The sequence below is a fragment of the Notolepis coatsorum genome (assembly GCF_963971535.1).
Source record: "Notolepis coatsorum genome assembly, contig: SCAFFOLD_93, whole genome shotgun sequence".
Classification (NCBI taxonomy): domain Eukaryota; kingdom Metazoa; phylum Chordata; class Actinopteri; order Aulopiformes; family Paralepididae; genus Notolepis; species Notolepis coatsorum.
Window position 1 is genome coordinate 589045 of NW_028173116.1, and position 17257 is coordinate 606301.

Below are 17257 nucleotides of genomic sequence, written 5' to 3' on the forward strand. Positions count from 1 at the left end.
CCCCATCTGGACCCAGAAACTCAACAACTCTCCGCCCAAATCAAACTCCCGCACGCATCCACACGCACCATATATACCGTGTAAAAGCTCTTGTTTACAAATACAAACTGAAGACTTCTCTGTGAGGGGGAGGGCTGGACTCGGAGCAGGCGGAACAGCGCGTCAACAACTTGCTGTAGAACACTCGCCAGCTGGTACCGATACTGCAGAAAGTATCGGTATTTCGGGAAATGAGTATCGAAGCCGTTTTAAATATTCAGTATCGATATGTATCGATACTTCGATATTTTTGACAACACTATTAGCGAGAAGCATGCAGCTGCAGAGCCGCAGAGCGGGGCCGCTGTGCCTGCACAGTGCAATACTCCAATTCAGCCATTGGCAATTCAGCCGTTGGGTGGGAGGCGCTGTTGAGCGGGCCTGTGACCGGGCCTGAAAGCGCCCCTACTCTGCGGCTCTGCAGTTGCATACTATTGGGATTCGTTGGGAGCAGCACGGAGTCTCGACTCAGGACTTATTTTATTTGGAATATAATGACTGTATACGCAAAAGTAGCCTAGTTTTAAGTTAAAATATTATAAATATACATGCCTTTTGTATCCAATTTGTATGGATTAATTTAGGAGTGAAATGCGAATGAAGGGTTGAAATCAGTACTCGCAAGCTTGCCCCCAGATATTATTTTAAACTCGCATGGACCAAATTAGGGTGCAATTTGCGATGATCTCGTCGCAGTGTACAGCCCTGGAGTAGATTCACTTTTAGATCACATCAATAAAATTTGGAGCATAAAACATTTTTAGAACTTGAGAATTACAAACTGAACGAATGCAAAACACACAAGATCTGAACTCTTCATTGTTGTACTTCTCTCTTCTCCAGGTACAATTGCTGCATTGCTCCCCAACAACAAGCAGAGATATGAACGAGTCAAGGCCTCACTGCTGTGACCAGTGTGGAAAGAGATTCATCAAAAAGTCCACTTTGCTAATACACCAGCGTATTCATACCGGAGAGAAGCCCTACTACTGTGACCAGTGTGAGAAGAGCTTCAGTACCTCTGGAGCCTTAAAGATACACCAGCACATTCATACAGGAGAGAAGCCCTATAACTGTGACCAGTGTGAGAAGAGCTTCAGTACCTCTGGAGGCTTAAAGGAACACCAGCACATTCATACAGGAGAGAAGCCCTATAACTGTGACCAGTGTGAGAAGAGCTTCAGTGCCTCTGGAGCCTTAAAGAAACACCAGCGCATTCATACAGGAGATAAGCCCTATAACTGTGACCAGTGTGAGAAGAGCTTCAGTCAATCTGGAGGCTTAAAGGAACACCAGCGCATTCATACTGGAGAGAAGCCCTATAACTGTGACCAGTGTGGAAAGAGATTCATCAAAAAGTCCACTTTGCTAATACACCAGCGTATTCATACCGGAGAGAAGCCCTATAACTGTGACCAGTGTGAGAAGAGCTTCAGTAAGTCTGGACACTTAAAGATACACCAGCGCAATCATACAGGAGAGAAGCCCTATAACTGTGACCAGTGTGAGAAGAGCTTCAGTCAAGCTGGAGACTTAAAGAAACACCAGCGCATTCATACAGGAGAGAAGCCCTATAACTGTGACCAGTGTGAGAAGAGCTTCAGTAGATGTGGCACCTTAAAGAAACACCAGCGCATTCATACAGGAGAGAAGCCCTATAACTGTGACCAGTGTGAGAAGAGCTTCAGTAACTCTGGAGACTTAAAGATACACCAGCGCATTCATACAGGAGAGAAGCCCTATAACTGTGACCAGTGTGAGAAGAGCTTCAGTCATTCTGGAAACTTAAAGAAACACCAGCGCATTCATACAGGAGAGAAGCCCTATAACTGTGACCAGTGTGAGAAGAGCTTCAGTAACTCTGGAGACTTAAAGAAACACCAGCGCATTCATACAGGAGAGAAGCCCTATAACTGTGACCAGTGTGAGAAGAGCTTCAGTAACTCTGGAGACTTAAAGACACACCAGCGCATTCATACAGGAGAGAAGCCCTATAACTGTGACCAGTGTGAGAAGAGCTTCAATCGGTCTGGAAACTTAAAGACACACCAGCGTAATCATATAAGAGAGAAGCCTTAACTCTTTGGACGCCAGACCCGAGATATCCCGGGTTATCTCGCCATGCGTTGAGTGCCAGGACCCCCGAAAACCCGAGATATCTATGAGCGGTTCGCCCGATCACATTGAGACGCGTCAAATGCCCCCGATGCATGTGTTGTGGTGGATTATGTTGGCAACACGATGGACACTGATACTGGGAATCGCGATCAGACAATTGGAATATTCGTTTTGGGGTACCTCCTAGTGAAGGTAAGGACTATATGACATCAATCCTGCTTTGATCCAACCATGATTTCACATCGATCGCAATGACCATGTGTAACGTGCTCCACAACGTATGCTGTTGGTGACAATCAAAGCATCAAAAAACGAAATTCACGTATTGCTCCATAGCGCCGTTTTCTGGGATTAGCCAGGATCACTCTGAAACTATACTTATATTCACCACGGTATAACATGCGAACGTATGCATGAACACACTTATTCTTTTTCACATATTGAACGATAGAGATAGTTGATGTAAAATGAGCCATAGTATTGTATCCATAGCTATAATATAGACATAGCCCTGCAAACACCACCATGCATGAATGAATGAATGAATGAATGAATGAATGAATGAATGAATGAATGAATGAATGAAAAACTTTATTAACAGATTGCAGAATGGGTACAGTACAGTACAGCTCAATACATACAATTGTTAAGGGGATGCAGACCAGAGAAAGACTTTCGTCTTGTTTACATCAGGGTCCCCCATTTTCAATTCATCGTAACATATATGACATACATGACATACAGATAGACAGTACTGCTCCATCTATACATTTATGACATACCAGATTTGCAATTACAGTACTGTTTGTGATACAAAAAGAGTCCAGAAAGAAAAGAGTATATACATTAGGCGTGGAAACTGTACATTGGATTGGCTAGGTGGGGGTGGGGGGGGACTGTACATTGGAGGTGGTTGGGTGGGTGGGGGGGGGGGGTTGGTTAGGAGTGGGGGGCGGGGGGGGTTGGTTAGGAGTGGGGGGGGGGGGTTGGGTAGGAGGGGTGGGTGGGGGACACTGTACAACTGTACAAAACAACACTGTGCATTGGATTATTGACAAGACCATACTTGGTAATTTACTGTACATTGGAGGGGGTTGTGTTCGGACATTTACATTTACAGGGGCCAGTTTCGGGTTGCAGTCTCCCTTAGGTGTTTTTTGAGAGTGTTTTTGAAAGTGGGTAGTGATTCACATTCCTTTACAGCTTTGGGTAGGGCGTTCCACATTGATGTGGCATAATTGCGAAACGTGTTTAGTCCCTTGTTTGAGCCGAATCTGGGTTTAACATGATTTGTGGAGCTCCCTCTGGTGTTGTGATCGTGGTATTCACTGACCTTTGGGAAGTATTTTGTCATGTACATGGGTACCTTGGTCGTGTAGTGTATCTTGTAGACCAGGCCCATTGCAAGTTGCTGTACTCTGTCGTCTACTCTAAGCCATCCTAGGTTGTCAAAGTGGGCAGGGGTGAGGTGGGTTCTAGGAGTAAGGTCAAGCAGTAGTCTGACCAGTTTGTTTTGAGATGTTTGTAATTTTGTTTTTAGCGCCTTTGAGGTGCTTTGGTACCATGAGGTGCAAGCATAGTCGTAGTACCCTTGAATGAGTGCTCCTGCTAGAGTCTTCAGGGTATTCTTGTTTACCAGTGAGGAGATCCGGTACAAGAATCGAGTTCGTTGGTTGACTTTTTTTATTACATTGGATGCCATTTTGTCACAGGAAAGATTTGCCTCTAGGATGGAACCCAGGTAGGTAATATCTTCTTTCCTTGTGACAATATTGTCACCCACTGTAACTGAGAAGCCGTCGGTCTTGCTGAGTTTGTTATTTGAACCGAAGAGAATGGACTCTGTTTTGCCCATGTGTAATGATAGTTTGTTATCAGCGAGCCATATGCAGATTTTGCCTAGTTCTGAGCTGAGGGTTTTTTCAACCTGTAACTAGAGCTGCCGCGGTATTGATTATTTCCTTATCGCACAAATTTGCAAAATATTTCCTACCGCCGCGGTTTTTACCGCACGCACACAAAAAATAAAAAATAAAGTTTGAATGCATTTTTTTTTTTAGTAGTAGTCTACTCTTTATAGCATATAGCCTGCCTCTAGTCTAAATGTCTATCTTTAGAGGATGACTTTGCAGCATGAATATTGTTTGGGATTCGGCAAGCACGCATTAGTTATTGAAAGTGAAACACGGATGCGCAGTTCACTCGGTGTCGCGGGCACCCCCCCGACCCTTTCTTATTATTATTACTATAAAGTTACTACTTTATAATAAAGGCATTCGTTTTGTGGCATTGACATTATATAGTTATGCGTTCAATAACATCAGCGTATTTACCGGACCATAGCAAGCAATACTCTATTCATATCTCAGTTCCTTTCTTTGCTCAGAGCGTGCCGAGTTGTCCCATTCTGCGGTCTGTTAATAAAGTTTTCAATCAGACAAGTTAGGGGTGGACGGTATAAACGGTATACGGTATAAACGGTATGAATTTGCTCTACGGTATGGATTTTGCCTATACCGTGTAACCGGTAGTGCAGCTCTAAAATAGCAATGACGTCATGTAACCACTGCGCGACTATTTCACTCGCATTTGCCCCTAAAAATAGATAGAATTAGTCATAGATAATAGATATGTGCGAACTGGAAAAAGTTATTTAGGAGGCTTCGCGCAGTGGGCGTGCCAGCCCCTCCCGCACGCATGTAAACACGGGTCTACTAGTAGTCTAGTGGGACGGGACGTCTCCCTGAGCTAACGTTAGCTTAGCTACCGTTACAAAATGACCCAGTCAACTATTCACTTTTAGTTTAATACATGATGAGGCATTGTCTAACCGAACGGTATCTAGTCGGCCAGCTACCGATAGCTCCTGACATCAACAAACGCTCCATCAAGTCTAGTAGAGTAGACGTGTATGATAGCTCCGTTAGCCGTTAGCTCACGTTAACGCAAGTTGGTTCACCGTTCAAAACGAAATGTCCCATTGAACTAAATAATTCACTGAGGCGTTGTATTAACGTTATATATCCGGCTAGCAGTAGCTACAGATAGCTCCTGATATCAATGTCTTATAACACTGATTCGATGCGTATTCGAGCTGAGGGCTTGATGAGCACAGTTAAGTAACGTTATGCCAATAGGGTCCAGGTGCAGCGCCGGAGAATCCTGGCCGTAGCTCTGCTCGAGGCTACTCGAGTATAGGTCCAGGTGCAGCTCCGGATAATCCTGGCCGTAGCTGGAGGCTACTAGAGTACACACAGACAGTGGAGCTTGTTGCGTGGTGGCGATGTCTCGCAAATAATACAAGTACAAGTCTAATTATATAATATATATATTTTATAAAAAAAAAAAAAAAATTATATAAAATAATATTTTTTTTTTATCAAAAACGATGATACCGTGATATATACCGTTACCGTCTATGCTTCAAATTATACTGTGATATAAATTTTAGACCATACCGTCCACCCCTAAGACAAGTGTATAGAACGAAGGGCTTTTATTATAACATTCGTTGCAGACAGTAAAATCATTATGTCTTGTTTAGTACTCCTGAAGAGCGATGATAGTCCACTCCGGCGGAGAGTTAAAGCTAACGTTATTAGCTGTTGTGATGAACTGACATTCAGGACGTAAAAACGTGTGACTCGTCTCTCTTCTGACCAATCAGTGGTCTGCAATGTTTCACGTGACTTTTCTGGTACCCAATAGGGTCGCTTGACTCGCTTGGAACCTCGATAGACGAGTAGGGTATATCTGCAGAGCCGCAAGCCCAACGAGAGGAGGGTAAATTATTATTATTATAAAAAACAGCGGTGACGCGGTATTCAGCCTACTCTGCGGTGGCCGTGATGTAACAGCGATACCGCGGTAATGCGGTAATCGCGGCAGCTCTACCTGTAACTTGTTCTTGTCAGAGACCAGCAGGGCTGAGTCGTCCGCAAACAGGAACAAGTTGCAGTCACAAGCTGACGACATGTCATTTGCATAAATTAGGAACAGTAGCGGACCTAGTATGCTTCCTTGTGGAACACCACAGTTTACTGTGAGGGGGGGGGATAGGGTACCGTTTACCTCCACCATCTGCTCTCTCCCCTCCAGGTAGGATTGCATCCAGCTCACTGATAGACTATCAAAACCAATTGCTTTTAGCTTGTCAATCAGAATGGTGTGATTGACAGTGTCGAAGGCCTTTTGTAGGTCCAGCATGACCATGCCGCAGTATTTGCCCGCGTCCACCTCTTGTTTGATGTGGTCGTTTAAATAGAGAAGGCATGTGTCAGTGGAGTGGGATGTTCTGAAGCCAGATTGGAATTCGTAGATTAGATTTTTTTCCGCAAGGTATTTTTCGACCTGTTCGTATACAATTTTTTCCATGACTTTCGAGATGGAGGTAAGGATAGAAACAGGGCGGTAGTTGCCTGGGTCTAATTGCATCCCTATCTCTTATAGCGTTGGCACAGTAGGAACAAAGATGGGCTAGACCGTGGCGTCCATTGAGTTACAGACAGTGGGGGAAACATGTAATTTGATCATTCAATTTAAAGACACACCAGCACATTCATACAGGAGAGAAACTTACATCAGTGAATACATACATGAGAGAAGCCTTACCACGTAAAGAAGCACCAATATATTCCAGTATATTCATTCAGGTGTCAAACCCTAAAATCATGTAGAAATCTGCTTAAAAACTCAACATACTTTCAAGAGACCTGAAGAATCAAGAATCCCAACCTTCCCAGCCAGGACAAACTGGACCTCACCAGGGGATCTGTACCTGACCAAAGCCGAAATGGGTAAGAGAGCGGGTCCTATAGGTCCGGTAAATAAGGTGGTAAGATTCTAGGATGACTCAGCAGAAGAATACGTGATGGCATGGCTGAATCCAGGAGACCCCCTCAGCCAGGGACGTTGGAGTGGTACCAGCAGTATGATAGCCCAGAGTCTCCAGACCAACAACCATCACCCAAGAGACCAAGGGTGATAGAACTGTGAATTTATTTATTTAGATTTATGACGGCAGTACTTCGCCGAAAGGACGAGTAGCGAGATCTCTCCGTGGGAGGACCAGCGAGATGAAGAAGTCTCCGTCTTATCAGCTACACACAAAGGACTATGTCGGGCACTGCTGAAGGCGAGGATATTTATGAAAGGCGAGAATACTTCATAAAGACCCCGGCTGAAAGAAAACGAGACCCACCATTACCAGCTAAGTACCTAGCTTAGCTTCAGTTTAGCCTAACCTGAAAAGACAATAAATAAGGGAAGATGCCGGGACTCGGCTCTCCCACAGAATGTACTAGCTGCCTGAGGATGAGTAAGATGATTGTAGAGCTGGAGGCTCGAGTTTCTGTCCTGCACCAAATCCAACAGGATGAGCGACTCATTGACTCTATTTTTGAAGCTACTACAAATATAGCCAACGATACCATGATTGAGACCTGGCCTAGGCTAGCTACAGAACAGCACCACCCAAAAGACGGTCCCTGGCACAAGCAAGGAGCTAGACCAAAGCAGTGGACCACCGTCAAGGATAAAAGGAGAAATAAATGAAACAGGAACACGACTATTACCTCACCCCCAGTACCGCCAGGAAATAGTTTCAACCTACTCTCGGAAACACGCATATCAACACCCAAAGCAAAGAGACTTAGAAGCGTGGCTAACGACGCTAGCGAAGCAAACAGCGGGCGGAACGGCGCTCACGCTAACGACGCTAATAGCAGGAATACCGGAGCTCACGCTAACACTAGCGAAGCAAACAGCTGGCACGCTAATGCTAGCGAAGCTAACAGCCGGCACATCGGAGCACACGCTAACGATGAGACGACGAGGAAAACAGCCACGAGCGACGCGGCTAGCAAACACAACCCAGACTGAGCTAACGGCTAACAGCGAAGAGACTACCATGCGCCGAGGAGAACGTCGCGGTAGCCGACACCGAAGGTACGAGACCAGCGTGAACATGCCGGCTATTGAGAAGGCTAGTGGTACAGCTAGCGAGGCTTCACCAAGGCCACAGGACTGTGGTAAGAACCGGCAGACTAGGCCTAATCCAAAAACAAACGGCCCCAAAACTGTTGGAAAGAAAAATGCTAACCTCACACAGAAAACAGACTGCATACTGATTGGAGATTCCACAACAAGGTATGTGGAGATGGCAAACACAGAAAATATATGTCTAGACAACACATCTGTGAAAGAGGTGGCCGAAAGACTTCCAACACTCATCGGGCCAGACATACCAAAAATTGTCATTCACTCTGGATCGTTTGACATCCTGCGAAGGAAAACGGGCACAGAGACATTGAAAGAGGATTTCACTTGTTTAATGAACACACTAGACAAATATCAGGATGTATCCATCAGTGGACCAATTGCATGCTATCGCAGAGGACAAGAAGCCTTTAGTCGACTCCTAAATTTTAATTCATGGTTAGAATCTGCCTGTCTTACACACGGACTGAATTTCATTGACAATTTTAATGTGTTCTGGAATAATCCTGAACGCTTTCAGAGGAATGGATTCTTCCCAAACCGCCTTGGTTCGAGGCTTCTAGCAGCAAACCTACGTCATGCCTTAGTGACTTCCAAGGGCATCAAACTCATGATACAAGCACGAGCACAAGGCGTCCTGTCCCCAGACAAGGCCATCATGGCCACCAGCAACCCGCTTGATCAAATGTCTCCGAGAGAGCTAATCAAATCAGCTCATCATGCTGAACAGCATATGGGACCCAACAACGCACTAGAGGAGATGGACAGTCTGCTAGCACCAAAAAGGGTATTAAATGAATAGTACAAACACCATGCCATCTTTCAAAACATACCGGTAATCTTAACCAGCCAATGGCATGGTAAAACCTATAAAAGATATACACCATCAATGCGTTCACCTGCTATTAACCTCAAAGCCATCAAGGTCAAGCCAAAGCAGACCTCCTCTAAAGAAGTCCAACAAATAAAATTAGCCCTCCTAAATGTCAGATCACTGAATAATAAAATTTTTTTAGTAAATGATCTGATTAAAGAAAATAACTTAGATTGCATCTGCCTAGTAGAGACATGGCTCAATAATGACATAGCTACATCAATAATGATAGAGGCTTCTCCACCAGACTATAATTTTTATCAAATACCCAGAAAAAATAGAAGGGGGGGGGAGTTGCAGCCATTTTCTCCTCAAAACTCTTGTTTAGAATCACGGAACTAGGCGAGTTCATGTTGATGGAATATCTTGCCATTGAGCTCAAAACAGAATCAACCATTATCGTCACAATATACCGACCGCCCAGACACTCACCAATATTTATACAGGAGCTCTCTGAACTGATCTCATTATGTGTTACCGGATATGATAAGGTGATCCTAAATGGAGACTTGAACATCCATTTTAATAAGAAAACAGACTCCAAAACTATAGAGCTAGAAAATCTACTGGATAGCTTTGATCTAACACAACATATAACAAATGCAACCCACAAGCTTGGAAATACATTAGACTTAGTTATAACAACAACTGGGCTAAGCGTAAAAAATGTCTCTAACTGAATTACCTGTGTCCGACCATCACTGTATATTTTTTGATACTCAAATAACCCTTACTAAAACAAAAAAAGAAATCATAGTTCAAAAGAGGCTCCTAAACGACAAGGCTGAATCAAAGTTCATTAATCTTATCAGACTACATGAACCACACAATCATGACAGCTCTCTAAATGAAATGGTAGAAAATCTCAATGATGCACTGTCATCTGTATTAGATTCTGTCGCCCCACTAAAAATGAAAAAGAAAAAAACCAGAGCCTCGCCCTGGCTGAACTATAATGCGGTCAACAAAGAAAAAAGGAAATGTCGTGCAGCAGAGCGAAAATGGAGAAAAAAAAACACCATATGCTGTGATATATACAAAGATGCTTTAACTGCTTATAATAAAACCATCCGCTTAGCAAGGAAAGACTACTTCTCTAAAATCATTACAGAAAACGCTGGAAACTCCAGAATCCTTTTTTCCACTATTAATCTACTACTCAACATTGCCCCTACACCTCCTCAGTCATCAGCGGTTAAGTGTGAAGAACTTGCACTATTCTTTAACAACAAAATAACCTTGATCAGGGCCAGCATTACTCATGATGGAAATAAAGCTGATTGCAGCAAACCGTGCAATGTAACCATGAGAAGTTTCACATGCATCACATTAGATGTACTCTGCAAAACTGTCTCAGAATGTAACTCCTCCACCTTAGACATTGACCCTATACCTACAGCTTTCTTCAAACGGGTGTTTAATAGTGTTTCAAGCCCTGTGCTAGATATCATAAACACTTCCCTTAGAACTGGTATTTTCCCAGATGCCTTTAAAACAGCAGTTGTAAAGCCATTACTAAAAAAAAATAACTTGGATAGTAATGAAATGGCAAATTATCGTCCAATATCCAACCTATCATTCATTAGCAAAGTACTTGAAAAGATAGTTTCAGTTCAAATAAATTCTTTTCTTGAAGAAAACAACATCTTAGAAGAATTTCAGTCGGGATTCAGAAAATATCATAGCACTGAAACTGCCCTCACCAAAATAATCAGTGACCTCAGGCTAAACTCTGATGAGAATAAGACCTCCATCCTTATCCTGCTAGATCTCAGTGCAACATTTGATACAATCGATCACGATATTCTAATCGATCATCTTGAAAACCTTGTCGGTTTCTCAGAACATGTGCTAGGCTGGTTCAAAACATACATCAGAGGGAGGAAATTCTATGTTAGACTATGAGAGCACATGTCTGATATATACGACAACAACTATGGAGTTGCACAAGGGAGTTGCTTATGTCCTTTACTCTTCTCCCTTTACATGTTACCGCTGGGTAATATCATCAGAGAACATAATGTAGATTTCCATAGCTATGCGGATGATACACAACTGTACATATCTGCTGAACCAAATGATACAGCGATTAGCTCCATTACAGACTGCTTACTGGCAATAAATAAATGGATGAGTAAGAACTTCCTGAAACTAAACGAGAACAAAACTGAAATTCTAATTATCGGCCCCAAAACTAAGAAAGAAACGTTAATAAAGAACCTGGGAAGACTAACCCCTTGGATCAAATCTGAGGTCACTAGTCTCGGGCTTATCATAGATTCAGAACTGAACTTCAATTCTCATATTAGCAAAGTAACGAAAACATCGTTCTTCCATCTCAGAAATATAGCAAAAGTACGACCATTTATTAATCAGAACGATGCTGAGAAGCTAATTCATGCATTCATATCTAGCCGGTTAGACTACTGTAATGCACTTTTCACAGGTCTCCCTAAGAAAACCACAGAGAGGCTTCAGCTTATCCAAAACTCCGCAGCCCGACTGCTAACTAGAACCAAAAGGAGAGCGCACATTAGTCCAGTCTTAGCTGCTTTACACTGGCTTCCTGTAACATTTAGAATTGACTTTAAGGTCCTTCTCCTTACATACAAAGCTCTAAATGGACAGGGACCTAGCTACATCACCAACACTCTAATAAATTACAAACCAGCAAGAACACTGCTATCATCAGCTGCTGGACTACTAGAGGCTCCCAGAAACAGTCAAGAGGATCGGTAATGCAGCCTTTATCAACTATGCCCCAAAACTGTGGAACAAACTACCCCAAAACATCAGGGAAGCCATCTCGCTAGACATCTTTAAAAGACAGCTTAAAACCTATCTCTTTGCTCAGGCATTTCAATGAAACATCAGGGATATCCTGACACAAATGGTACTTACCTGCACTATTCTTACCCTGCCTACTTTTATCCACTGCCTATCAAATTCATGTGTCGGTTCTATGCTGTATGCACTGTAATTTTAAGACTTCTTACTGATGCACTGCTGTTGTATGTTAAATACCCTGTTGTATGTCCGTTCTATTTTATAATTTTTAGACTATTTTTAAACTGAATCATTCTAAACTATTTTTATTATTTGTATTACTGAAAACTGTAAGCAGAGAGCCTATTGGGATGCTAGATCCTAATGTGAAACACTGTGATTTACCATACCTTGCTACCTGTCTATCTTTTTTATGCTTGCTTATGCCTGTATTTTTTTACTGTTGTGAAGCACTTTGAACTGCAACCTCTGTATGAAAAGTGCTATACAAATAAAGTTATTATTATTATAGTAGAGAACAAGGTGAGTGAACCAAGGTACAAGAAGGCCAGGACCAGGTGGAACTGGGCCCGCAACTCAGAGAGAAGAGGGGCGGAACAGGAGCTGTCTGAATCATCGGACAGTACTCTAGAGATGGATCTTCATCCCACAGATCCTAGAGTGCAGCCCGAAGCCGTAAAATGGGAGCTCTACTCACCCTTCCTACTAAACTACAGCCCACCATTGGCCCCAAGTTATAGCCCAACCAAGGGATGGCTGACAAGAAACCCAGAATAAGATAAGATGGAGAAAAGTGTGATTGGTCTAGGAGAACTGTGGACTCCTTCCTCAGACCTGATCAGGGCCAATCCTTCCAACCCTTCCAGAGAAGAAGTGGGACCTTGTTCAAGGTTGGTGTGATGTAAGCCTGATACCATTCGAAGAACCACCAGAGGATACAGAGTGGGCGAGACGGCGTTGGAAATGCTGATACGAGAGATGGAAGAGGGGATCCTGGAGATGGAGCAGGCCCAGGGAGACCAAGCAGAAGGAAAAGCAGGTCAAGATGATTGATTCAGCGCCACCGATCCTGGGGATCCAGGAAGGGCTGGAGAATGACGAGATTCCAGAAGATATACTGGAAATACATGCCCCAGATTATGAGATTCCAGAAGATATACTGGAAAGGACTGGTGCTGAATACAAAGTAGGTACCAAGAAGAATAAATGCAACAAACACAAGTAGCCTCCATCTTCTATAAATTTCTATGACTACATCCAATACTGATATACCCTGCATTAAGTTAGGCCTTCACAAGGGCCTGGTTTTAGCTCATGTGGATGTATGTGGAGATGATGTGGATTTGACACAGTGGATTCTTGAACATGAAAAAATGAAACTCAAAACATTTGAATACACTGAGCACAATCTACAGGATATAGAAAATGATATTGACCCAGACAATAATATATTCTTCAACATCAACGACAACTGCTGCTACTATACTGAAGATCAGTACAACAGGACAATTAAGACAGTTAACAAACTATCAATAATTCACTTCAATTCAAGAAGTCTGTACGCAAACTTTAACAGCATTAAGGAATACTTAAACCAGTTTACACAACCATTTAACATAATTGCCATTTCAGAAACTTGGATGAACGAGGAAAAGGGAATGGATTTTGAAATGGTCGGATATGAACTCAACTATATGAACAGAAAAAATAAGAGTGGTGGAGGAGTGGCTGTGTATGTGGATAATAACTTGAATTATAAGATTGTAGAAAAAATGACAAATGTGATTGATAATTTATTAGAATGTATAACAATAGAAATATGTGTAGAAAAAAAGAAAAATATAATTGTGAGCTGTATATATAGAGCACCAGGTTCGAATATTGAAGTTTTCAAGGACTGGATGGAAGAAATGTATATAAACAATAATCAAAAGGCTATTTTCATCTGTGGGGATTTTAACATTGATCTTTTAAATCCAAACAAACATAAAATGACTGAGGAATTCATCAACACATTGTATAGTTTGAGCCTTTATCCAAAAATCACAAGACCCAGCCGAATCACATCCCATTGTGCCACTCTGATAGACAATATATTTACGAACATTATAGAAGACAATATATTTACGAACATTATAGAAAACAATACAGTGAGTGGATTACTAATAAATGACATCAGCGACCATTTACCAGTTTTTACAGTTTATGACAACAACTACACAGAAAACGAGCAGGACAATAAACTACAATTTAAACGAGTAAGGACTGAAGAATCAATGAACGCTTTCAAAAATGATTTGCTACTACAAAATTGGGAGATAGTATATAAAGAGGATGACACTGATAAAGCATATGAAACATTCTTATCTATATTTAACTTACTATATCACAAACATTGTCCAATAAAAGAATATAGCAGTAAACATAAACACTCAGACAGCCCATGGATCACAAGGGGATTACAGAATGCATGTAAAAAGAAAAATACACTATATAGAGAATTTATAAAACATAGAACTAAAGAGGCAGAAAATAAATAAAAACAAGTTGACTAATATTATGAGAAGATGTAAGAAGGATCATTATAGTAGAATATTAGATAACAACAAATATAATATTAAAGGTGTTTGGAAGATATTAAATGGTATTATCAGGAATGGATCAAGACAAATAAACTATCCTCAGTATTTTATGGAAGAGGATCAAACTATTAGCAATATGGATGATGTGGTTAACAACTTTAATAAATTTTTTGTAAATATTGGACCAGAATTAGCGGGAAAAATCCCAGATCCAGTGACTCCTGAAGACATAAAAGACAATTACATTGAAAGAAATCCTAGTTCAATGTTTCTGGAAGCGGTAGATGAAAATGAAATTATAGAAACTACTAATAAATGTAAAAACAAGACATCTACAGACAGTAATGAAATAGATATGAAAATAGTAAAAAATGTCATTATTGGGATTTCAAAACCACTCACGCACATCTGCAATTTATCATTCAAAACTGGTCGATTTCCGAATAAAATGAAAATAGCAAAAGTCATACCTCTGTTCAAGACTGGAGATAAACACCACTTCACAAATTATAGGCCTGTTTCTCTACTTCCTCAGTTTTCAAAAATATTAGAAAAACTCTTCAACAACAGATTAGATAAATTCATTGATAAACATAATTTACTCACCGATAGCCAGTATGGATTCAGAACACACCGGTCAACATCACTAGCGTTAATAGAACTCATTGAAAAAATCACAAATTCCATAGATCAAAAAAAACATGTAGCTGGAGTATTCATTGACCTAAAAAAAGCATTTGATACTATTAATCATGATATATTAATCAGGAAATTGGAGAGATATGGGATCAGGGGGGTAGTATTGGACTGGGTAAGAAGCTATCTAAATAAAAGACAACAATTTGTGACAATGAGAGATTATAAATCTGAATGTTTGGACATTGCTTGTGGTGTCCCCCAGGGGTCAGTGTTGGGTCCAAAACTGTTCATCTTGTACATTAATGAGATATGTAAAGTATCCAATATATTTAAATGTATTTTATTTGCGGATGACACTAATCTTTTTTTTTCTGGTGAGAATGTCCAGCAGCTTTTAGAGGTCATCACATCTGAAATGAAGAAATTGAAGGAATGGTTTGATAGAAACAAATTATCATTGAACTTGAGCAAAACTAAAATTATGTTGTTTGGAAACTGTAGATTGGATACTCAGGTACAAGTTAAAATAAATGATGTGATTATTGAAAGAGTTTATGAAAATAAATTCCTAGGTGTAATAATAGACCATAAAATCTGTTGGAAACCTCACATAAAACATGTCCAATCTAAACTCTCACGAAGCATTTCAGTCATGAGTAAAGTAAAGCACTTCCTGGATAGAAAATCACTCTACATTCTCTACTGTTCACTAGTTTTACCATATTTAAATTACTGTGCTGAAGTCTGGGGAAACAATTATAAGTCTACACTACAACCACTTTTTATACTCCAAAAAAGGGCCATAAGGATAGTTCACATTGCAGGTTATCGTGATCACACTAACATATTGTTTCTGGAGTCAAAGACATTGAAGTTAAATGATCTTGTGGAATTTAAAACGGCACAATTAATGTATAAAGCAAAAAGTCATGCACTTCCAAGAAACATTCAAGAATTGTTCTTTGATAGGGAGGGGGGTTATAATCTGAGGGGAGAACACAATTTAAAGGTGCTAAACGTACGCACTAACATGAGAAAACACTGCATCTCAATATGTGGAGTGAAACTGTGGAACAGTCTTAATGTGGTGTTAAAGCAATGTCCAAACATGAGACAATTCAAACTGATGTATAAGGAAATTATGTTCACAAGGTACAGGGATGAAGAAGGGACTTGATATTCACAGGTGTTTACATTTTTATTTTGTTTCTATTTTATTTTATTTTATACATATATAGTTTTTGTTTTTTTGTTTTGCATATATATATATATATTTTTTTTTTCTTTTCTTTTCTTTTTTATGTTTAAAATAGTACACTCATTTGAGTAGTGGAAAAGGGGTAGGATTAAATAAGTGTATACTTCCTACTCCTTTTCGAACATGCAGATTGAGTTGTTTTCTTTTTTGTTATTGTTTGTTGTATTCATTGCATGTTCGAAATAAAGACTTCAAATAAAAAAAAAAACAAATAAAAAAAGGGAGCGAATATTAATAATCAATGTCAAGTATGACTGAAATGAAATAAATTTATTATAATCAACATACACAGAAACATGATTATAAATGTATTATAATCAGCATACACAAAACATGATTATAATAAAGACAAAACCGTATCTACAAGGGAAGTGTGATACTGAAGGAAAAATAAATGAATAAAGTGTACAGTGTGTAACATGATTCAAGCAGGCAGGTTGTGACTGAGTAGGGCCGTAACTGCATGGAAAGAATGACTCATGCTGGAAATGGCCCACAGAAAAAGGGACTCATGCTGTGTCTGGGCAAGAACAGATGGGAGGTCGTAAAGGAATGTTCTAGTAAGATTGGTCAGAACTAAAAAAGAGAGTTATTGGTTGAGCAGATAAAGGAGGGAGGACCAGGCGGATCGGAAGGCCTATATAAAGGGCTGTTTTACTAGTTTTAGGCAGAGCGCTGGGATCGGCTCTCAGGGTAAGTTGTCCTCTGCCTGAACCAACCAGATGAGGATCGGAGGATTGCTCCACGCACTACGGAGACTTCGAGGGGATCGTTAGCAGCTCCGACAAGTACCTGAGTGAGTATACAAGGCTCCATTGGTCAGGATTGAGCGCTGCGGGTCGAACTGAGTGCGTTCACAGCTTACTTTCCCATCTTGTTTCAAGTCAGGATTGTGGGCACGGGGAGGCACTCTCGACCCAGGTAAACCCTCGGAGTCCCTAGCTGAGTGCCAGGCTATAATTC